Source organism: Gymnoscopelus microlampas (assembly GCF_963454915.1).
Source record: "Gymnoscopelus microlampas genome assembly, chromosome: 4".
Taxonomy (NCBI): Eukaryota; Metazoa; Chordata; class Actinopteri; order Myctophiformes; family Myctophidae; genus Gymnoscopelus; species Gymnoscopelus microlampas.
The window spans coordinates 47,754,632-47,778,321 of NC_139941.1; the positions used below are offsets into that span (position 1 = coordinate 47,754,632).

The 23,690-nt window shown below is 43.1% G+C and overlaps 1 protein-coding gene across 1 annotated transcript in view; it reads left to right on the forward strand.

Moving 5' to 3' along the window:
• chek2 (checkpoint kinase 2) overlaps positions 1-21,593 on the forward strand; it is a 339,656-nt gene extending 318,063 nt beyond the window's left edge. Inside the window, exon 17 of the transcript XR_014600701.1 lies at positions 21,560-21,593. The gene's annotated coding sequence lies outside the window, so the exon portion shown is untranslated. The remainder of the gene's footprint in view (positions 1-21,559) is intronic.
• Positions 21,594-23,690: the final 2,097 nt, after the last annotated feature.

A 23,690-nucleotide genomic window follows, 5' to 3' on the forward strand; every position in this document is an offset into this window, starting at 1 on the left:
TGCGACACGTTGTGAGCTTGTACATCTACTATTTTCAAATAGCTGATGTATAAAAACAGGGTTAAATTAGTTGAACTGATTTGAATCATTTTGAGAACCACTCCAGTAACACGCTGGACACACAATACACACTATTACAGTAACTGTGTGAGAGAGCGTACACATCGGTTGATTTGTACACCGAGTTAGTATACATGTTAATTTACATGATTTGTGTATTTGTTTTAAATACAATAACACTATTACTCATGTTATTATCATGACAGTGTCACGCAAAAGTAGTAACTGGTGATGCCAACCTCCCGGGCATCCCCAGGACAAAGAAACGAACCAGGGGTGACGGGGCCTTTTTGGTGGCCCCGGCCCCTTCCTCTGGAACTCACTCCCAGCTAACATCAAAGATACCCCGCCCTCGCCTCGTTTAAAAGGATACCTCGCTAATAAGCCTTATATGCCTTAATACATTATAATTGCGCTCCATAACTCCAATTAAATGTAGTATTTATTTTAGAAACAGTTAATCTTTTACTCAAGAGGGACAATGCCCTGTCGCAAGTTGATGATGTCAATGTATCGAATGCATGTGCATGTTCACCTTAGGAAGTGTTAAGTTGATTTTTATTATATTGGATCCATCGCGTCACTGGTTATTTCCTTTATCATTTCCTGAAAAGTAATGGTTTTGGACATACAAGGTTTCCACCCGACAGAGACGATATGCAATATAGTGTTAACACTGTTGCTAGAAGGCAATAATGCACTAAGCAGCCAGAGATACATAATTACTACATGGATTTATTTTGCTATTGAAATAGCATTTAAATCTGCATAATACCCCATACTATGTTCTACGAACACTGTTGATTATTCATTTGCTATAGTCTAATACAATTTATTAATTTAACCCTTTAAGACCGGGAACGCATCTGTGTCATATTAAGATTTCTTTTGGCTATTCAAAAATAGCAGATATACAAGCTCATAGTGCGGCACCGAGTGCCGCGCTATGAGCTTGTAGATCTGCTATTTTTTGCAAATCTATATTTTTTAAAGTGAACATTCTTAACTCTGTTACAACTTCTGGGGGTCCCTGGAACTAAATATTTTGAGATTGGGTTTCACGGCCAAATACAAATAATTTTTGAGAACCACTAATATTATTGCAACATATGTTTAAAAAAAAGAACTGCTAGGATTTAGAAGACATTTGTAGAATCCCCCAGAAGCAAAGATGTGAGATAAAAATGTTCGCTTTAAAAAATACATATATTATACAAAGATTTGCACAAATTTTCCACGATTTAAAAACAAAAATAGCATATCTACAAGCTCATAGTACGGCAAAAAAATAGCAGATCTACAAGCTCATAGCGCGGCACTCGGTGCTATATCTGCTATTTTTGAATAGTCCAAAGAAATCATAAAATGACGAGATGCGTTCCCGGTTTGAATGGGTTAATAGATTAATAACGTTTTATATGACGTAGTTATTCAAATTCTTTAATTAGCAAATGTGATAATTAGTCCCCCACACACACACATATAGCGTATAGTAGTACTACAGTATACATCCCTGCCCTGTGACCCGTTTGGCTTTCATAGCCGTGTGATTTCCGCTCATCAGAGAAAGAAACGCCCGGCACCACCGCCCCGCACACACACCGCACGTCTCTGAGAAGTGGAGCAGAAGCCATTAGTCACCCAACAGCCTCAAAGTTCACCTCTTTTACTCAGTTTTATGTGACTATCAGAGCCCTGGAGCCCTCCATCCGAACATCACCTGAGAAAGAGAGAGACAGAGAGAGAGAGAGAGGGAGAAGGAGAGACAGAGAGAGAGAGAACACGGCCCTGGGTTTCTGATCCATAACAGTCATTGCCTGTTACATACATTTCAGAATTCATTCAGGCTATGAAGATAATCGAGGCAGTCGACAGTCCCACCCCTCTCCCCCCTCCCCCCCCCCCCCCGCGGCCCAATGGATTTATGATAGCACTGTCAAGAAAATGAGGCGAAATGACACAGTAGCTGACTTTAGCTGCAAATAATGTGATAGGCCGTACCGCGGTGGCGCAGCCTGCCTGCTGTCATCGCAGGTAATAGGCTATAAAGAAGGCCTGATAGCAATACCTGTCATTTCTTAATGGCTGACTTCACTGAAGAGCTTTTGTGGCCTTTAACCCGTTGAGACCGGGAACGCGTGCGTCTGTGTGTCATTTTTGAGTGGTGCCAACCACTCCTATATCTGACTTTGTCTGTGTGTCCGGGTGTATGTGTGTATGTCCAATAAACAAACATTGATGACAACATCAATACGGGGGTCAATACGGGGCTCATCAAAGGCACCACTCTCTTCACACAGGGTGTGATTTTCTATTAGTTTTCTTTTGGCTATTCAAAAAATAGCAGATCTACAAGCTTGTGCTTACGAGCTTGTAGATCTGCTATTTTTGAAAAATCTTAAAAACAAATTGCAAAACTTTGAATATATGTTTTTTTAAGCGAATATTTGTAACTCAAATCTTTGCTTCTGGGGGTTACCTGGAACAAAATATTTTACAAAATTGTTTAAGAAATATATATTAAAAAATGTGGACATATTTTCACGATTTTTCAAAAGTAGCAGATCTACAAGCTCATAGCGCGGCACTCGGTGCCGCGCTATGAGCTTGTATATCTGCTATTTTTGAATAGCCAAAAAAAAAAATCAAAAAATGATACTCAGGTGCGTTCTCGGTCTCAGTGGGTTAACATGAGGATAATAGAAGGTACAACAAATTTTACAGCTTTTTGCGTTGCATCCATAATTTACCTCCCGAGCCTACCTAACACCCCCCTCCCCCCTTACCCCCCCTCACCAACCCCCCACAACACAACAAGGACAACATGCACCCAGAGGTGCTGTACAGTACAGTACAGTACGTTGTGTCTGAACGCAGAGAACGCAACGAGCTGCCCGGGGTTACATCTCACCCTGCTTCATACACTTACATTAAAAAATGAAAAGAACTGCATCTAAAATGTCTCGTGGGTCAGTGGTTCAAGGACGCCCACGTTAATATGTGTTTGGCCGCGGACCCCCCATCTGAAAATATTTAATGCCAGGGACCCCCGATCCATATAAGATTTGTGTTTTTATAAAGTTTCACACATTTTTGGAAAAAGAAAAAATAGCATTTACAAGCTCACAACGCATTGTGATAGATTGGCTATTTTCAAACAGCCTATTGTCAAATAGCCGATGTAGGCTGTATATAGGTTTAAAGTGGTTAAACAGATTTTGATTCTATATTCATTCATTTAGCTGGGGCCCCCCTGGAGCACCCTCAAGGACTGCTGGGGGTCCACGGACCCAGTGTTATAGGTTAATATAGTGTAGCGTAGTTGTAGTATTTTTTTTTAACCCATTGATACCTGGAACGCATCTGTGTCACTTTAGATGTCTTTGGCTATTCAGAAATAGCAGATCTACAAGCTCATAGCGCGGCACCGAGTGCCGCGCTACGAGCTTGTAGATCTGCTATTTTTGAAAATCATGAAAATATTTTTTTTATATTTTTTTCCGATTTTTTTTTTTTAGGATTTAGATTTTTTTAGACGCGGCCTCAGGTCTTAACATATCTTCATATAATTGGTCCTCACTAATGCTCATTATAAGAGTCTCACTGGAGGGTTGTGCACGGTTCAGAAACCAATGTCATCATCGATGAGGATTCCATAAAGCTAATAGAAATTACAGCCTTTCCTCTGCCTGGAAAGTTAGCAATGCTGAAATAGAAGCCATTGTTCTTGCATTAAACATGCTCTGAAAATGCACGTGGCCCACACATCTGACCGCTAAGTGGTCAGATGTGTGGGCCGCAAACGCGTTTGAGATTTTCTAGAGGGACCTTTTTGACCTTTTCTGATCCAGAAAAGGTTGAGTACCACTAGCGTTAGCTAATTGATTGTTGTTGTTGTGTTCAGGTGACGGTCGGTTGTTTCTGTGGGGCTGCGGACGCGCATGCGGGAAGGTCAAGAGGAACATCTTGTCGCCAGAGGAAGTGATGTCACAGCCTGAAGGCTCGTCTGTGAAGGACATCGCCGGGGGGTGTTGGGACAGCCTTCTGCTAACAGGTACGTCTTCGTTCGGGTCGGTACTTCAAGACGTAGCCGTGTGAACTCGTAGTATTGTGATGCTGTTAGTCCTGAGTGCTTTACATCCATGTTAATGTTGGTCTACATCCATTATTTATTCAGCATTTGAGCCACGGACCACTGTTTGATGAGATTTCGCATCTTAGACGCAATAAGACTTAGAATATTTTGTTGTTGTTGGATACGATTTTGGCCACAATTCCATGCTGTATTGATGTTGTACCATAGGAGAGATAACAGGCAAACGTTGATGAAAATAATAATTCTTTAATTAAGTTATGTAGATGTTTAACAATAATTTAACTCTTGAGAGCGTAAAATGAAACCAAATGGACCCGGAAGGGTCCATTTGGTTTCATTTTACGCTCTCAAGAGTTAAACATCTATAAGGGTCCATTTGGTTCCCAACTCTCCATCATTTAGCCGGGGACCACCTGCAACCCCCTCAAGGACCACTGGTGGTCCCCGGACCACTGGTTGTGTAGGCTATTTTGAGTTCTGCGTTAAGCCTACAGAGTTCAACTGTGCTGTAGCCATGTTGCATTCATTTGTGATAAATTGAGATCACAACAACGCACGTCAACATATTTCACCACACTGAAGCTGTTTTTAGTTGTTTTTTGCATTTTAACATTGCTCATGTTGCACAGCCTTATGGATTGTATTTTACTCATACCCCCTTGGATTAACTTTTTTGGTTATTTGAGTTTATATGGAAGTGTAACATTTAGCATTTACTGATCTTGGAGATCAGCAGGTACTCTTGTCTTTCCTCTACATTCTGTTTTCACCCATATTCACAGTACTATACAGGCATCAATACCATTTGAACTAATGCAGGAGTTGTTACAAGTGAGTCTATGTGTGCCCCATACCTTCGTCTACTGTAGGTTTAACATAACATTTGATGACCAGAGACTTTGATCTTGATAGCATTGTCCCAGGTGAAATATTCTCGTTTGAAGATACTGTTGCATCATGGAAAAGAGACTATACCGTTGCCTGGACTGTTTGTATTAGGGCTACAATTGTACCGTGCGGCTAAAATTGTTTTAGCAATGTACTGCATTGCAACTCAGTTTTAGCTGTTTTTAGCAACGTTGGAGCAAAGGACGTGTGTGTGGGTGTGGGTGTGGGTGGGTGTGGGTGTGGGTGTGTCCGTGTCCACACAAGTGTATCTGTGTGTCTGTGTGAACGCACCCAATACACGCTTGCCCTATAGACTAGAGCAGTGGTTCTCAAACATTTTCATGTCACTTTTCATGACCCCCAAATTGATAAATATTTGGCCACGGACCCCCATTTGAAAATATGTTGTGCCAGGGACCCCCAGAAGCAAAGATGTGTGTTAAAAATGTTCACTGGTGTTCAAGATTTAAAAAAAAATAGCAGATCTACAAGCTCATAGCGCGGCACGAAGTGACGCGCTATGAGCTTGTATATCTGCTATTTTTGAATAGCCAAAGTATAAAAGGTTAAAGTGGTTAAAACGATTGTGATGCTATATTAACTACTTTTGCTGGGGACCCCCCCAAGGACCCCTGGGGGTCCCCGGACCGCACTTTTTATAACTACATGGACTAGAGGACATACGTGCTACGTTGTACAGTAACGTCGCACAACATCCGCACATGCGCATACCGACACGTATAGAGCCGCCACTGTAAAACATGAGTGCAGCTAGAGCCCTCGTATACAGTATGTGTGTGTTGGATCAGAGTGTGTGTGTGTGTGTGTGTGTGTGTGTGTGTATATCCATCCATCTCTCATTAAGAGCTCTCCCAGGCCCGGTGCGGCTGCGTAAACACAGAGACGGAGGCCGCCGCTGCTCTTTCACCTCGCCGTGGAGGACTTCAAAGTCACTTCTCCTCACACACAGCTGATGGATGTTCTCCCTGTCGGCCCCGGCTGATGTATGGGCCCCCTAGTCCCCTCAGTCCTCTCACTGGAGCTCAGGCTGCAGGCTGAGGGCCCCGCCATGGAGCCTGAGAGAGAGAGAGAGAGTAGGAGAGAGAGCAGTGGCGTAAGGTAACTAAGTACATTTACTCAAGTACGGTACTTAAGTACAATTTTGAGGTACTTTTACTTTACTGGAGTATTTCCAATTGTCTATACTTTTACTTCTACTCCACTACATCTCTGAGGCAAATATTGTACTTTTACCATACAGTTATTTCAAAACTTTAGTTACTAGTTACTTTGCAGATATAAATTATTACATTATAAAACATACATTAACCACTCTTTAGCCCAATTTTATCCCTAGGATATTTAAAAATAGCCGATCTACAAGCTCACAACGCGTCGCATCGCGACGCATTTTGAGTTTGTAGATCTGCTATTTTCAAACATTTTAGTACTTTTACTTTTGGTACTTTAAGTACATTTTGATACCAATACTTTTGTACTTTTACTCAAGTAAATTTTGCATTCCGGAGTTTTACTTGTAACAGACTACTTCTATATTGCAGTATTGATACTTTTACTTAGGTAAAACATTTGAGCACTTTTTCCACGAGAGAGAGAGAGAGAGAGAGAGAGAGAGAGAGAGAGAGGGAGAGGGAGAGAGAGAGAGAGAGAGAGAGAGAGGGAGAGGGAGAGAGAGAGAGAGAGAGAGAGAGAGAGAGAGAGAGAGAGAGAGAGAGAGAGAGAGAGAGAGAGAGAGAGAGAGAGAGAGAGAGAGAGAGGGTGGGAGTGCTTGCCATTTGTTAGCTTTAGCTGTATCTAGCGAGAGACCCGGCTCTAATTCTGAGGGGAGGGAATCAATCGTTTTAATATAACACTTTGTAGCGCCGTTTTTCCTGTGTGTTGCTAATGCCGTCTATTATTAACCCTATTAAAAGTGTAATACAATTTAAGTAGAGTGCTAAAAGTGGATCATTTGTTGCTCCATTCCGTCGGAATTAATTCTCAATTTATGATCTAAATGATTAAACCATAGGAGTCACAGCGCTAAATGAGATACTTAAACCTCCGCGCATACATTTACACACATTAACCCTTTAAGACCGGGAACGCATCTCTGTGTCATTTTTAGATTTGAGCTAAAAAAGCATTATTTTACACTTTAGGCTATTCAAAAATAGCAGATCTACAAGCTCATAGCGCTGCACCGAGTGCCGCGCTATGAGCTTGTAGATCTGCTATTTTTTGGGGGAAAAAAGAAAATGTGTGCAAATATTTGATTATTATTTTTTTTAAGCGAACATTTGTAACTCAAAACTTTGCTTCTGGGGGTCACTGGAACAACATATTTTGAGATGGGTGTCGGTGGCTAAATACATTTTTGGGGGTCCTTGACATGAAAAGGTATGAGCACCACTGATATAGAAACATACGTTGTTCAGAATACTGTTGGGATTTAGAAGACATTTGTAGAATCGGACCCAGGTCTTAATGGGTTAATACAGAGTCGTTTATGAGCACGTAGCCACAGCGCACAGACATGTCCAGTGCACAGATATGCACTGACAGACAGACAGACAGATAGACATTCACGTGCATGCATATCATACACACAAACACGTGTGTGTGTGTGTGTTCTCTAAGTCCTGTAATATCCCGCGGTTTGATCCCTCGCTCCTCTGCGTCACGAGGGAACAGAAATGTCCGCCTCCAATCAGGTCTTAATGAACAGGCTGATGAGTGTTGGGCAGAAACGAATTAACACACACAGATCTGGAGAGAGAGAGAGAGAGAGAGATAGATGTAGAGAGAGAACTGGAGGGTTTGGTGGAGGGTCACTAGAGTGGGACACATATAGAAATTAATTCACTCAAAAAAAGAAACGTGTCTAATTCTGTCGCACAGAGAGCCTTGATGCGGTGGGCTGCGTGATCAGGACGAGGGCCTCACTTATCAGGGTCAAACAGCGGAGACATGCCGGGGGAGCACCGCAGACATGAGAGGGGCGAGAGAGGGCCAGAGATACAGAGAGAGAGAGAGAGAGAGAGAGCGGGAGTAATAGAAGGATGGTCAGAGAGGTGTAAGCGAAGGGAGAAAGAGAGAGAGTGAGGGAGGCAGGCGTATGAGAGACAGCTTGCCTGGGCCGGAGCATATTGAGGGCAGCAGGTGGAAGAGTGGCATAGTTAATTAAAACGCCTGCCTTAATGTCTCAGCCCATCACTCCAGGGAGAGAGAGAGGGAGAGAGAGAGACAGACACAGACAGACAGATCGTCAGACAGACAGACCAAGAGACAGACAGACAGAGAGAGAGAGAGAGAGAGAGAGAGAGAAACAGACACAGACAGTCAGACACAGACAGACAGACAGACAGACAGACAGACAGACAGACAGACAGACAGACAGACAGACAGACAGACAGACAGACAGACAGACAGACAGACAGACAGAGAGAGAGAGAGAGAGAGAGAGAGAGAGAGAGAGAAACAGACACAGACAGTCAGACACAGACAGACAGACAGACAGACAGACAGACAGACAGACAGACAGACAGACAGACAGAGAGAGAAACTTGCCAGCCTTGAGCTGGTCTGTGCCCAACCAGTCAACTCGACAGCCAACCAAGTATCCAGCCAACCCACCAAGCCACATGTCATACAAGACCTGACACCATGCCCTTCAACCCACACACACACACACACACACACACACACACACACACACACACACACACACACACACACACACACACACACACACACACACACACACACACACACACACACACACACACACACACACCCGTCTCTTCCCCCCCCCCTTCTCTCTCTCTCTCTCAGGCACACAGACATGCAGCAGCCCCTCCCCTCATTGCCCATTTGCCCCCAAACATACCTCCCTCTCTTTAAGTCTTACACAGAGATACAAAAAAAAAGAAAGAAACCCCCCCTCCGCCCCCAGCCCCTCCTCCTCCTCCTCCTCACCCTGTGCTGTTGCAGTGCTGCTCAGCATCATCTGTAGCGCCTCGCAGCGTAATCTGTCTGCATTTAATAATTCATAGACTGCATTGGCTTTGCTCTCTCTCTCTACACAGTGCGGCTGCATGTAGGGATGGAGGAGGTAATGTTGATGCCGGTGATATTTCTATCATGGCCCTGTCTGGAAGGAGCGGCAAGCCAATCAAACCGGGCCAATAGAAATCTGATAAGCGGTGGCGCCGCGGCTAGCCTTGGCAGGTTTTTTTTTCTCCTTCGTTCACGGTTCCCTCTCGGCTGGACCTTCATAAATCTGTTAAGCCTGGATTTATATACCTCGTCGAACGGCGGTGTCGCGTGGCCGGAAATAGCCGATCTACAAGCTTGCGACGCGCCGCGGACGCGGCACGTCGTGAGCTTGTAGATCGGCTATTTCTAACCACGTGACAACGGAAGCATGAATCAGGCGTTTAGGCTCCAACGTGGTTCCCTCCGACAAACAATGTCTCCTCGGCCATCTTAAGTGCAAGAAAGATAAATAGCCTGAGATTCATGGCTGCTGCTCCGCTAGCCGAGAAGAGGCCCATGTCAGGGGGGATAACGGTGGAATATCAAAGCACGGCCGAAGTTATTGATTTGCCGTGTCATGGCAAAGCCACGGACAACACCTTGGGTGTACCCCATGGCACTGAATTAAGCCTCATATCATGATCATTTAAAGGTGTCATGACATGCTGGTTTTACAAAACTGATAAAGTCTTTATCATGGTCCTTTAAGGGTGTATTAAAATGTTTTTAATGAAAAATCCACTCCAGTGAGCCATGGCAGGTCTGTGTTCTGAGTCCTTTTGAGCTGCAATGAAAAAAATGTTTCTGCAGGTATCGCTGTTGAGGGATTTTGCCTGTCAATCATCGCCTCTGCTCCGCCCCCTCAAAGGAGAAGGATAGGGGATGGGTGGGTCGGGGAGGAGAGGGGGTGGGATTAATGGACTGTGACATCAAAGTCCACGGGCCACTCACAGCACTTTTCTGAGCCTAATTATTCAGAAAACCCCAGAACAAAGAAAATCCACTGAATGTTTAAGGTTCAGTTGTTTTGGGTGTAATTGAGGTCAGAAAAAAAAAAACTTGAACTTTGATGTCATGAAACCTTAAGCTACTTACCACCATTGTACAAACACACTTTGGGAGTGAATTAACATCTGAAGTAAAGAATGAATTCTGAATGTGAGTGTTTGTGCGCGTGTGTTTGTGTATACTGGTTATTAGGCGGTGTTGAGGACCATAATGCGGCACATTGGCTGTTTGGCTAATGTTTTATCAGCCGGCGCTGTATATCACCACTGGATTGCTTTGTCAATAACCTGGCCTAGCGCATCGTGCCGCGCCGTGCCGCACCGCGCACGGCTAGGGCACGGGGATGCGAGATTGTCAGGGCTTTGAGTGACAGGCGGGAGATGGCAGATAATTCAAAGAAATTGGAAGTGTGAAATCTTTAAGGGCCACTTCTTAACCCATTTAGACCGGGAAAGAATCTGTGTCATTTTTTGATGTATTTGGCTATTGAAAAATAGCAGATATACAAGCTCGTAGCGCGGCACCGAGTGCCGCGCTACGAGCTTGTAGATCTGCTATTTTTGAAAAACTCTTGATTTTTTTTTTTTTTTTTTCGGGGGTTTTCAAAAAACTGTTACGATTTAGAAAACATTTTTAAGAATGGCCTCAGGCGTTAATGGGTTAACACGGCAAATGCCAGGGTATCTTTCCATCAGCGTGTGCTCTCACAAGCCCGCAGCATTGTTAATGGTGCCCTGTCTGTCCATCAAGACCTCCCTTCAGGAGGGATTTAGTCCTGTTTGGCGTCTTATCTCTGCACACGCCTCCTCCTCCCGCTATAACCTGCCCCCTCCTCCTCCTCCTCCCCCACCGGCAGCATGCACCGGCCCTCGGTGCTGCCTGTGTGTGTTTTTCCTCTGAATGTGTGTGTGTGTGTGTGTGTGTGTGTGTGTGTGTGTGTGTGTGTGTGTGTGTGTGTGTGTGTGTGTGTGTGTGTGTGTGTGTGTGTGTGTGTGTGTGTCTTTTGGATATATCATACTGTATGTGGTTATTTATTGGTGATTGAGAATCAGTACTTACGTTGCTGTTCTGTATGTTCATACTAGTTTACATTCATTCCTTTGCTATATTTCTGTCTGTTTGTTTTTAAAGAACTATACTGTACTGTACAACTACTGTATATAATAGTTATTGGCCTTATATAGTGTGTATAAACATGTCAGTGTGTATGCATGTGTGGACGACTCCTTAATGTAACAGTACACAGTTTGCGCTCATGATTCCGACATCCCACTACTCACTACCCGACTACGTGGCTTCCGCGTGCGGTTAGGGTTAGGTATAGGGTTAGTAACCGTCGGAAAGGCGACATGTCGGAAAGCCGACATGTAACCCAGTACACAACAGAACCGTTGATCAATCACTTTTTAAACCACAGTGACATATTGTACAACCAATGTATAATTATTCTACACAACAGGCCACAATGGCTGCTGCGTTTTCTTCTGATATAGCCTACAGACCTCAGCACAGCACTTTCATGTTTGTCTTTGTGATTCTTTTTTTTGTCAGTTGAGCCCCACTGAGAACCACCTCTAAGGCAGTGGTTCTCAAACTTTTTTGTCTTGGGTCACCCCTGTAAATAACCCTTAAATTACATTGTTACTTTATAGAACCTTACATTTATGTCATATTATGGTACGCAATTATGTAAATCTTTCCCCCTAAGATGCAGTACAGTATGTGTCACGAGGAAAACTTGAATAGTAGTTTCCATTACGACAGATTGAAAATAACTGTTCTGTTGTGACCGCTCGCCACTTTAATAATGAACCTTTTTGTTGACACAATCATTACATTACATGTTCACAAAAATTGTTTTTGGATTCAAGTTTACTATACATTTTATAAATGGTAAATGGTGCATTTATATAGCGCTTCTATCCGAAGCGCTTTACATTCATTGTGCCATTAACCCATTCACACACACATTCATACACCGATGGCGGAGGAAACCATGCAAGGCACCAACCTGCTCACCGGGAGCGATTAGGGGTTCAGCGTCTTGCTCAAGGACACTTCGACACTAACTCTAGGGGAGCGCCCCAGCCCGGGATCGAACTGGGAACCTTGCGGTTTTCCAGTTCACTCTACCCGGCCACTCTACCCCTGAGCCACTGCCGCCCCATTTTATAATACTGTATACACATATAGTATACTTGATACACGGTGATACTGTGTATCAAGAGACTGTTCTTCAACCTACAGTATGTCTGAGTTCAACGACAAGTAAGGATTCTCCGAAACGTGTGAAAAGACGCAATGGAAACCAGTGTTCCTCTAAGAATACTATGAATACATATTTCATTAATATGTTGAGATCTGGGGCGTTTAAATACCCAAAATTAACCCAAAATTAATTTGAAATGTCAGTTAATTATTAGCTTGATAATGAGGTTTATGATTAAGAAGTTAATAAAAGAAACAAAAAAAAAGTTTCTTTTTCCATTCTCTTCATGCCCAAGTATTATAAAATAAAATAGATAATTCACACTGGAGATGATGATGTCTGCCGCCCAAGATCCACGTGTATGCTCATCACTCAGGCCATAGCGTCCTGTTAGAGCAGGGGTCTTCAACAGGGGGTCCGGGACCCCTAGGGGGTCCTCAGAGCCACTACAGGGGGTCCGCCAAATCTTTGTGTGATATGATTTTGTTTTTTACCATAACCACCTTGAACCCTGGCGTCCCTTTTTCTGAGGGGAACTTTAGCCAAAAATAGCCGATCTACAAGCTCACAACGCCTCGCGCTGCGAGGCGTTGTGAGCTTGTAGATCTGCTATTTTTGGCAAAGAGGTAATAGGTGTAGAGGGGAAAAAAAACAGCAGACCAAGTAAAAAAAACAAACAGTTTAATTTGAAACACAATTTGATACAATATAGAGGGGGTCCCTGCTTCATCTCTCTCTCAGCTAGGGGGTCCTTGGCCTGAAAACGTTGAGTAAAGGAACATTATGGCATAATGACACAGGCTTATTTGACTATCTAGAAAAAGTGCTCTATAAGTTTGAGTTGCTGTTATTATTGTTATTACTTTAGAGTATGGGAGACTCTGGAAATAAGACGAGGAGAGATAGTGAGTGAGGGAGGGAACTCGGTGGAGTGAAATGAGGTGGAAGGAAGGGTAGAACTATAAGAATATAAAAATATACGGAAAGAATTGGCAGGGAAAAAAAACAGAGAGAAAGTGGTTGGTTGGGTATAGTTTTTCCTGTGTCGTAAAGTCACAGGGAAGTCTTCCCAGATCCACACAGAACCAAGCTGTTCAAACATACATTAGGATGTTTTGGTTTTACATAGTACTCTGAGAGAGAGAGAGAGAGAGAGAGAGAGAGAGAGAGAGAGAGAAGCAGCAAGCAGGACATCGATGTCGGGCAGAAACATTGTATCTCCATATTTAATCTTATATATTATCATGTGACAAAAGTTGCAAAAATAGCGGATCTACCACAATGTTTTGTTGTTGTAGATCAGCTATAGGCTAAGCATTTGGAAGATCTTCTCCCATGCCATGCCCAAGACATGGGTTCACCAGGTTGAAAGTGGTTTAGTGCAGTCTATGAGTTGTTAAATATTAAACCAATGGAAAGTATTATAACCAGAACTTGTGGCTAAATAATAACTGAACTGGATCCATCCAACACATGTTATTTTTTCTCCATTTCCTGAAAAGTCACAGTTTTGAACATACAAGGTTTCTATGTGACAATGAGTGAGTTGATGATGATGAGGAGGAGAAGAGAAGACAGGAGAGGAGAAGAGAAGAGAGAAGAAGAAGAGAGGACAGGATAGGAGAAAAGAGGAGAAATTCATCAAGTAACTTGTGTGCTATTTAACCCATTTAGACCGGGAAAGCATCTTGTGTCATTTTAGATGTCTTTGGGCTATTCAAAAAATAGCAGATCTACAAGCTCATAGCGCGGTACCGAGTGCCGCCCTATGAGCTTGTAGATCTGCTATTTTTGAAAAATCTTGAACATTTATATTTGTATAATATTTTTTAAAGTGAACATTTTTTACTCAAATCTTTGCTTCTGGGGATTCCTGGAACTAAATATTTTACAAACGTTCGCTTTAAATATATATATATTCAAAGAATATATAATTGCAAACATTTTCACGATTTTTAAAAAATAGCAGATCTACAAGCTCATAGCGCGGCACTCGGTGCCGCGCTATGAGCTTGTATATCTGCTATTTTTGAATAGCCCCAAAGAAATTGAAAAACGGATTCGTTCCCGGTCTCAAAGGCTTAATGATCCTTGTATATGTGTCGGGCGGGCGGGTAGAGAGAGAGAGAGAGAGAGGACCACACCACCAGGCTCGTCGTTCTCCTCTGCCAAATACCGATCCCCTAACTTAATTTCCTGCTCAATTGCTGTTCTATAGTGCATAGTACGGTGATACAGGCTGGGTAATATAGAAAACAGATTGCCTGTGCGGCGGAGTGGATAAGACTGAGCCTCTCTCTCTGCTGCATGGTGGAGACCTGCACTCTCCTGGGGCTTCTTGTCGGAGAGAAGCTTCACAAAACCAACAAAGCCCATCTTTCCACCGCGACTGGCAGCAGCTGGCAGGTAGATCTGCAGACAGCAGAGCTGTGGGAGCGGCCCTAGTGTGGAGCGTACGCGCGCGCGCGCGTGTGTGTGTGTGTGTGTGTTGGCTGTGGGGTGCACGTGGGTGTGTTGAGTGTTCTGTATGTTGAGTGTAAGTGTTGGGAGTGCGTGCACGTGTGTGTGTGTGTGTGTGTGTGTGTGTGTGTGTTACAGTATGCTTTGTGATGAAGAGTGTGACAACCTTCCTCCAGTACTGTGACTCCCATCCAGACACGAATGTAGGCCTGCATGGGACCAGCCATCAATCAGCACTACAACACACACACACACGTATACACGCACACACACGTACACGCACGCGCACACACACACACACACACACACACACACACACACACACACACACACACACACACACACACACACACACACACACACACACACACATACATGAGCACAGTCACATGTTCCTTCAGAAATAGTTACTTCAGTACACCTGACTCATATTATATTACCTAGTGTGTGTGTGTGTGTGTGTGTGTGTGTGTGTGTGTGTGTGTGTGTGTGTGTGTGTGTGTGTGTGTGTGTGTGTGTGTGTGTGTGTGTGTGTGTGTGTGTGTGTGTGTGTGTGTGTGTGTGTGAAGGATTTGATGAATCTTTACACATACTGTGGGCACATCTGTTCCTTGTACTTAATACACACTGGCTTTGTGTTTGGCACAAACACACGTGTGTGCGCACACACACACACACACACACACACACACACACACACACACACACACATGCAGATACATCTTCAAATTATAATTGAAATACAGTATATGAAACACATTGACACGTGCACACACACACACACACACACACACACACACACACACACACACACACACACACACACACACACACACACACACACACACACACACACACACACACACACACACACACACTATACTTACACGCATAATCACCCATTTATCAAACTACTTGACTGAACGTTTGACTGCCTGTCCATTTGACGGACGGGTGACTCCACCAATCAGGATGAGCCTATATAACTTAACTCTTTAACAGTCGTGGTGATGGATTATTAATTGTATTCTCTATTCGACACACAAAGTAGGCCAACACACTTCTTCTTCCTTGTTTCCACCTGGAGGACTGATGTTGCTAGCATCCCAGTTGGCCTTGAAGTTTTCTTATTCAACGCGAGAAGAAGTGTCACTAACCTACTTGCCACTGGGTGTAGCGCAGTGCTAATGTTAGCGCCATGAACCTCCGTTGACCTCCTCTCCCCGAAGTGACGGGGGTTTTCGTTGCGTAACGACATTGTGTAATGAACTTCCTCCCCCGAGACGTCATTAAGGACGGGGGGGGGGGGTGTTTGCCTTCCGCTCGCGCCGAAATGAATATTCAGCTGTTATCGTCACGTTAGAGCTGCGTTCAACATCTGATAGAAGGATTTGGTTTCCAGCTTCGCGAGAGAACTAAGGTTCAGATCCGGAAACCCTATGCTGATGGGGGGGCGGGAGGAGTTTATCCCTGTGGTTTTCAAAGTGGGGTCCGGGAACCCCTAGCGGTCCTTGAGGGTGGACCCCACAAAATGGTTGGTTGTTGTTGTTTTTTTGTCACTGTGTATTTGCACACACATGAAATTTTCCCTCTACATTTTACCCCTCCTAGGAGCAGTGAGTTGGTTCTAGCGCTCGGGGAGCAGTTAGGGGTTAACTGTCTTGCTCACGGACACTTCAACACTTTGATGAGGCCTGGAATCGAACCTGGGACCTTTGGTTTCCCAGGTATAGCCTCTCTAACCATTCAGCTATTATGGCTATTATGGGGGTCCCTAGCACAAAATCTTTTCAAATTGGGGTCCGCAGCCAAGTACATCACATGTAAATATGGGGTCCTTGACATGAGAATGTTTGAGAACAACTATCGTACAGTCTTTGTCACTGTCTGCACTGACGATTCTCTTCTGAGGTCGGAGGACGGACTGATGTCACCACCATTGCAGTGTTGATTTTGACAACAAATTCTGATTTAGTTTTAGTCATAGTCTTTTGAATAAAATTCCATTTAGTTTTAATCAAAATTATATTCAGTCATATGTCTTCAGTCTAGTTTTAGTTGACTAAATATCATTAGAATATAGTCGATTGAATCTTCAGTTGATTTAGTCGTCTAAAATGTATTTTGCTGGGCCTTGATGGTGTCGTAATGGCTGATTTTACACTTTGTTTTGTGCTGAAAATAGCCGATCTACAAGCTCACTCATCAGATCTGCTATTTGCACACCAAGCGCAAACAAAAAATGACTTTTTTAGTTCTACTGGATCTCCACTAGTTCCTCACTAACATTTAGTCTAGTTTTTTGTTGTTGACGAAATTGTCAATATATTTAGTCATAGTTTTAGTCATCATAGCTTAGCTTTTATTTAGTTTTTAATTTAGTTTTCGTCAGTGAAAAAAGGTAGTCGACGAAAGTTTTTCGTCATACTTTTAGTCGAAGAAATCAACACTGCTACCATGCATTGTCTCCCCGAAACATATTTTCCTCTGTTCAAAGCCTTCCAGCGGTCTCTCCCGGTAGTAACCTCTGTCTTACCCAGATTTACATATTTGTTTTGCCTAATGTCCCGTTTCAGGACCACTAAAGACCTGTAATAACATTGTTTGGCTTTCTGGGCGGCGACCGAGCCAAGAACCGCAGGAGTAAAATAAGAACATGGGATGGGATGGAGATGTCAGAGGGATTTCCATCACACACACACACACACACACACACAGGCGCACACACACGCAGGCACACATGCACAAACGCACACGCACACACACACAGGAGGGGGATCTTGAGGATGTTTGCACAAAAGTTTTCTTTGAGAAATGAACCCAATTGGTCGTCTTATCAGCTGGATCAACAGAGTATGACTTTTTTCCTCCTTTTTCCATGTATGAGGCCCTGTGGGGGGAGATTGTGTGTGCGTGCATGCATGCGTGCATGTGCACGTGCGTGTGGTGAGAAAGTAAATTAAAGAGAGAGAGAGAGAGAGAAGCGGAGGAAGTATGTCACAGTGATTATTTGAATTCCCTTGTTTATTGAAATTGTCCGAGTACAGATTTGATCCTCTTTGCATTCCAGAAATATTCATAAGATGATGGGAGCGTGTGTGTGTGTGTGTGTGTGTGTGCGTGTGCGTGCGTGCGTGCGTGCGTGCGTGCGTGCGTGTGTGTGTTTCTGTGTGTGTGTGTTGGTCATATAATCTCTCCCTCTTTTCGTGTCATCATCATCATACATAGTCATCATTATCATCATAGTCATCGTCATCATCTTCATAGGGGTTTAAATATAACCAGCAGGAAGTAATGATTTCTGCTGCAAATGATGTGGATGTTTACACTGTGTGAGCCGACTGGGCAATATATTTCCGATCAAAGATAAACCGTATGAAAGAAAAATAGCATCGGAGACGCAGTGGGAAAGAGGAAATGGCCGGTCCCACAGGGCTGATGGGCCTTGTAAAAGAAAAACTCCACCCCCCCACTAAACCCCCACACATCCCCCCACCCCCCCTCCCACTCACTGCATGGATGGAGGGACTGTGTGATCTCGTACCCTACACACTCTGCCAGACACCATCGCTCTACAACCGCCTCATCCCTCACTCCTCCTGTCCACCTTACAACATCTCTCTGGTTCCTCCTCACTCTCTCAATTCACTTCAATTACATCTACTTGAATTTAGTTCAATTCAAATGGGCTTTATTGGCATGGGAGTTGTACGTTTACTTTGCCAATGCAAGTGTGAAATAAAAACAGTCAAAACTAAGAAATATAATCGTTGCTGTCCGGCAGGCAGAAACCAGCTAACTCCATTTTGACACTTTTGCATTTCTTTTCCATAAATCAGGGCCATTGAGCACCCTTTACGTCTGTGTGTTGGTAAAATAAATATTGAACCAATGAAAAGCATTAAAAAGCGCTTCTGACAAAACCAGCTAACTCCATTGCTCCTCAAACTTTCTGCTAAACCAGCTAACTCCACCGGAGTTAGCTGGTTTAGCTGACTCCAGGCTCCACCCCCTTTTGACCTCTAACCTCATTGTGAGCTTGGAGGTCCATTCAGCTGTTCTTATCAATGATGAACAAAAACTCCTAACTCCACTTTTTTTTTTCATTTCCTGAAAAATGAACATTATGGAGTTAGCTGGTTTCTGCCGGACAGCAGAGATATGTACAATTCAAATATAGAATAAAGACATGTCTAAAAAGAGCTGTGTAACATTGCAATCAAATATAATAGGTAGAGCACTTTAAAAACTTAAAACAAACTTTTCCTGTGAGAAAATACATACATTATTTCTCTCTCTCTCCTTCCCACGTACTTTCCGCCGCAGGCCATGAATGTGTGTGTGTGTGTGTGTGTGTGTGTGTGCGTGTGTGTGTGTGTGTGTGTGTGTGTGTGTGTGTGCGTGCGTGCATGAGAGAAGGATGGTGGACGTGTCATCTTCCAAATTCCTGTGAGTTTAAGATAATAAGCGAGCGTGTTGTGTTGGAGGAGGAGGGAGTGTTGTATGAAGCAGTCTGGGGCCACTCTCCCTCCTTCCCTCCCTCCCTCCAGCAGACAGGTCCGTCCTGACGTTATGTTCCCAGCCGTGGGTGCCTCCTCTGCGGGCTTACCGTGGGAAGATGTTCCCCCTCATGGCTCTCTCTCTCTGGAGCAGAGCTCTCGCGGTGGTGGAAGCGGTGGCATCAATCTCTCTCGACATCGTATCTGTTTATCATTTTCTGCTGACAAATAGGGAGGCTTAGAGATTAAGTTTCAGATTAAGTTTAGTTTCCCCTTTCTCTGCGTCGTCTCTGTGAAGAAGGGAGTGTGTTTTTTCTTTCCTTTTCTATTTGGTGGTGTGTTGAACGGTTGACTTGTGCTCTGCAATACAAAAACACATCAGTTTTCATTAACCCGTTAAGACCGGGAACGCATCTGTGTGTCATTTTATAGATTTCTTTGGGCTATTCAAAAATAGCAGATATACAAGCTCATAGCGCGGCACCGAGTGCCGCGCTATGAGCTTGTAGATCTGCTATTTTTTTGAAAAATCGTGGAAACTTTGTGAAAAACTTTGAATACTATGTTTTATGACGAACATTTTTAACTCAGATCTTTGCTTCTGGGGGTCCCTGGAACAACATATTTTGAGGTTGGGGTCCGCGGCCATATACATATACTTTTGGGTGGTCCTTGACATGGAAAAGTTTGAGAACCACTCGTATAGCGACATACGTTTTTCAGAAAACTGTTAGGATTTAGAAGACATTTGTAGAATCCCCACAAGCAAAGATTTGAGTCACAAATTTGCTTTAAAATATATATATATTTTTAAATTATTCAAAAATAGCAGATCTACAAGCTCTTAGCTTGTATATCAGCTATTTTTTTTTTTAATAGCCAAAGAAATCTAAAAATGACACACAGATGTGTTCCCGGTCTAACTGGGTTAACTAAATTGCTATCATGAAATATGGGCAGGCAGCACAAAAAAAAAGTCCCGAGTACAGTACAAACTTTACAGGCTCAAGGGCATTGGCGCAAATCCCAAATATGTCAAAAGAAAAAAATATATATTTAGTTTATATTTAGCGGGTTTATTTTGTACACATTTCAAAGCCTAAAGCTGCATTAAGCTACATGGTGGTTTAATTGCTCCTATTGAATGTTATATAACCCCTGAGTTTAGAGAAGTCATTTGAATTGACAAGCCCCGCACTGTAATAACCGCTGATTTATTGTTTTTGCAAAGTGGAATAATGGCTTTGCTGTTTTTTGGGCCAATCAGGAGACATTTTATTGGATTTTTCCGATTCCCTCATAACGCTGTGCATTCTTTTGATTTTCAGCGTTAGCACAGTGCATATACTGCTCGCTTGTTCTCTCTTAAGTCTTCGTTTTTCCATCATTCACAAGGTAAAACCCCGCACTTTTTATTTCATTTTTCCATTCCTGCTAGTCACATTATCCTAACAAAACCTCCGGGTTCGGGCCATGCAGGGCCAGCTATAGGGCCGGGGCCAGGCCAGACCAGGCCAGTGTTAGGACTGTAACACTGGAAGCCAGGACCACGTGCTGTTAACCCAGTCAATCCGGGAACGTATCTGCGTCATTTTAGTTTTCTTTGGGCTATTCAAAAATAGCAGATATACAAGCTCATAGCGCGGCACCGAGTGCCGCGCTATGAGCTTGTAGATCTGCTATTTTTGAGAAAGAAATCGTGAAAAAGTGTGCAAATCTTTGAATATATATATTTTTTTTAACTCAAATCTTTGCTTCTCGGTGGGTCCCTGGAACAACATATTTTGAGATGGGGTTCCGCGGCCCAAATACATTTTGTATGTGTGGGGGGTCCTTGATATGAAAAAGGTTTGAGAACCACTGATATTAAAGCAACAAACTGTTAGGATTTAGACATTTTGTAGAATCCCCCAGAAGCAAAGTTACTTTAAAAATAAATATATTCAAAGATTTGCACACATTTTCACAAAAAATCTACAGATCTACAAGCTACGAGCTTGTATATCTGCTATTTTTGAACAGCCAAAAGAAATCTTAAAATGACATGGATGCGTTCCCGGTTTTAAAGGGTTAAAGAGGGGAGTTTCCGTCCCTTGGTTTTCCTCTCAACACATCTTTCTCTCGCTCCATGTTTAGAAAACCGCTCTTGTTCACTAGCTTCCCTCAATCTTAAAAACCTCCCTTGTTCTGCCTTTTTTCTGCACGCCCTCTCTCCCTCTCCCTCTCTCTCTCTGTCTCTCTCTCTGTCTCTCTCTCCCTCTCTCTCTCTGCATCGGGTTAACCCTTGAAGCCCTGAAGAAGCATCTGTGTCACTTTTTGATTTGAGCTAAAAAGCATTATTTTACACTTTGGCTATTTTTGAAAAATCATGAAAATGTGTGCAAATCTTTGAATATATATATTTTTTTTTTAAAGCGAAAAAATGTTAACTTGAATCTTTGCTTCCGGGGGTCCCTGAAACATATATTTTTAGATGGGGGTCCGTGGCTAAATACATGTCATTTTGGGGGGTCCTTGACATGGAAAAAAGAACCACTGATATTATGGCGACATAAGTTTTTTGAAAAAACTGTTAAATCCCCCAGAAGCAAAGATTTGAGTTACAAATGTTCGCTTTGAAACTCAAATCTCAAGATTTGCAAAAAAATAACGATATTCAAAAAATAGCAGATATACAAGCTCATAGCGCGGCACCGAGTGCCGCGCTATGAGCTTGTATATCTGCTATTTTTTGAATAGCCAAAGAGTAAAAAAATGCTTTTTAGCTCAAATCAAAAAGTGACACAGATGCTTCTTCAGGGCTTAAAGGGTTAAGTGCGCGGGATGAGAGGTTTGAAACCAGGCTGCTGAACTTCAACCGACCAGAGGTTGCTGCGTCTTTAGTCTTTATTTTCGAGACGCTCGGGTCGAACCACCCACTTAGTGAAAGGTCACGGTGCTAGCCAAGGCTACGGCTGTTCAGGACGGAACTTGGCAGAGCCCTGTTTGGACTCCCTGTCGCTCCTCTGTCGGAACCTTGGCCAAGTTAAATAACACATTCTAGTGAAATCAGAAATAGGGTTGAAGTCAGTGGTGTAAAGTAACTAAGAACATGTACTCAAGTACATGTACTTAAGTAAAATGTTGAGGTATTGTTTTTCTTTACTGGAGTATTTCCAATTTTTTTGTACTTCTACTTCTATTTCACTAAATCTCAAAGGCAAATATTGTACTTTTAACTCACCTACAATTACTTGAAAACTAAAGTTACTAGTTACTTTGTAGATTGATTATTATTACAAAATAATACTTTCAGCCCTATATACATTTTGGCTATTTGAAAATAGTCGATCTACAAGCTGAAAATGCGTCGCGATGCGACGCATTGTGAGCTTGTAGATCTGCTATTTTCAAAAGATTTGTATGCATTTTGTACAGTTGAAAACTTGTGAAATGGGACATTCTGCCTAATGAGTACTTTTTACTTTTGGTGCTTTTGTTTTTGTTTTTTTTATTTGGTGAAGAGGCAAATTTAGACCTTGTACAAAGCCCTGAGGGACCCCGGTCAATAAAGTGTATAGGGTTTAAGTGGTTAATTTGTCCTCCCCCCACCCCCCCTCAACCTCCCTTCTGACATATTCTCTATTCTCTCTCTCTCTCTCTCTCTCTCTCTCTCTCTCTCTCTCTCTCTCTCTCTCTCTCTCTCTCTCTCTCTCTCTCGCCCACCTTTTCTTTTTTTTCATGAGCGCCCATCTCTCTCTCTCTCTCTCTCCTCCCTGTGTGTGTAGAAGAATCTCTTCCAAAGAATCCAGTGGGCCAAGTTCAGGTCCTTGAAGCCATTGGCTTTGATTCCAAGGCATCTCTCCTCCTCCTCCTCCTCCTCCTCCTCCTCTGTTCTTTCCTCTCCTCTCTTCTCTTTCAGAGATAGATAGACACCCCTCAGTTCACTGCATGGTGACTCTTTTCATCTCTCTCTCTCTCTCTCTCTCTCTCTCTCTCTCTCTCTCTCTCTCTCTCTCTCTCTCTCTCTCTCTCTCTCTCTCTCTCTCTCTCTGAGAACACAGAACACTGCAGGACTTTTTAAAGTGTGATTTTAAGATCAGATTGTACACAGATTAACCACATGAGCCCTAGCTTCCCTTCTGGGGCAAACATTCAAACATTTGGGGGAAAATAGCTGGTGAAATGAGTCCTCTGCATTTACCCGACCTAAGTATTAGGAGCAGTTTGTCTGTAATTTAGCCCAAAGTGGAGATGACTGATACCATATTCATTCATTTTATGCTTCTAATGCACAAAAACGTATATGTAATTGTTTAAATGAGATTTTTTGTTTTAGTTTGTTTGTCTTTTTTCCCCTCTATTTTGCAGTTTGGTGACCTAGCCTACGTGCCACTCCCTCTCGTCCCAAAAACGACACAGGTTGTTCTGCATAGTTACTGGTAGATTTATT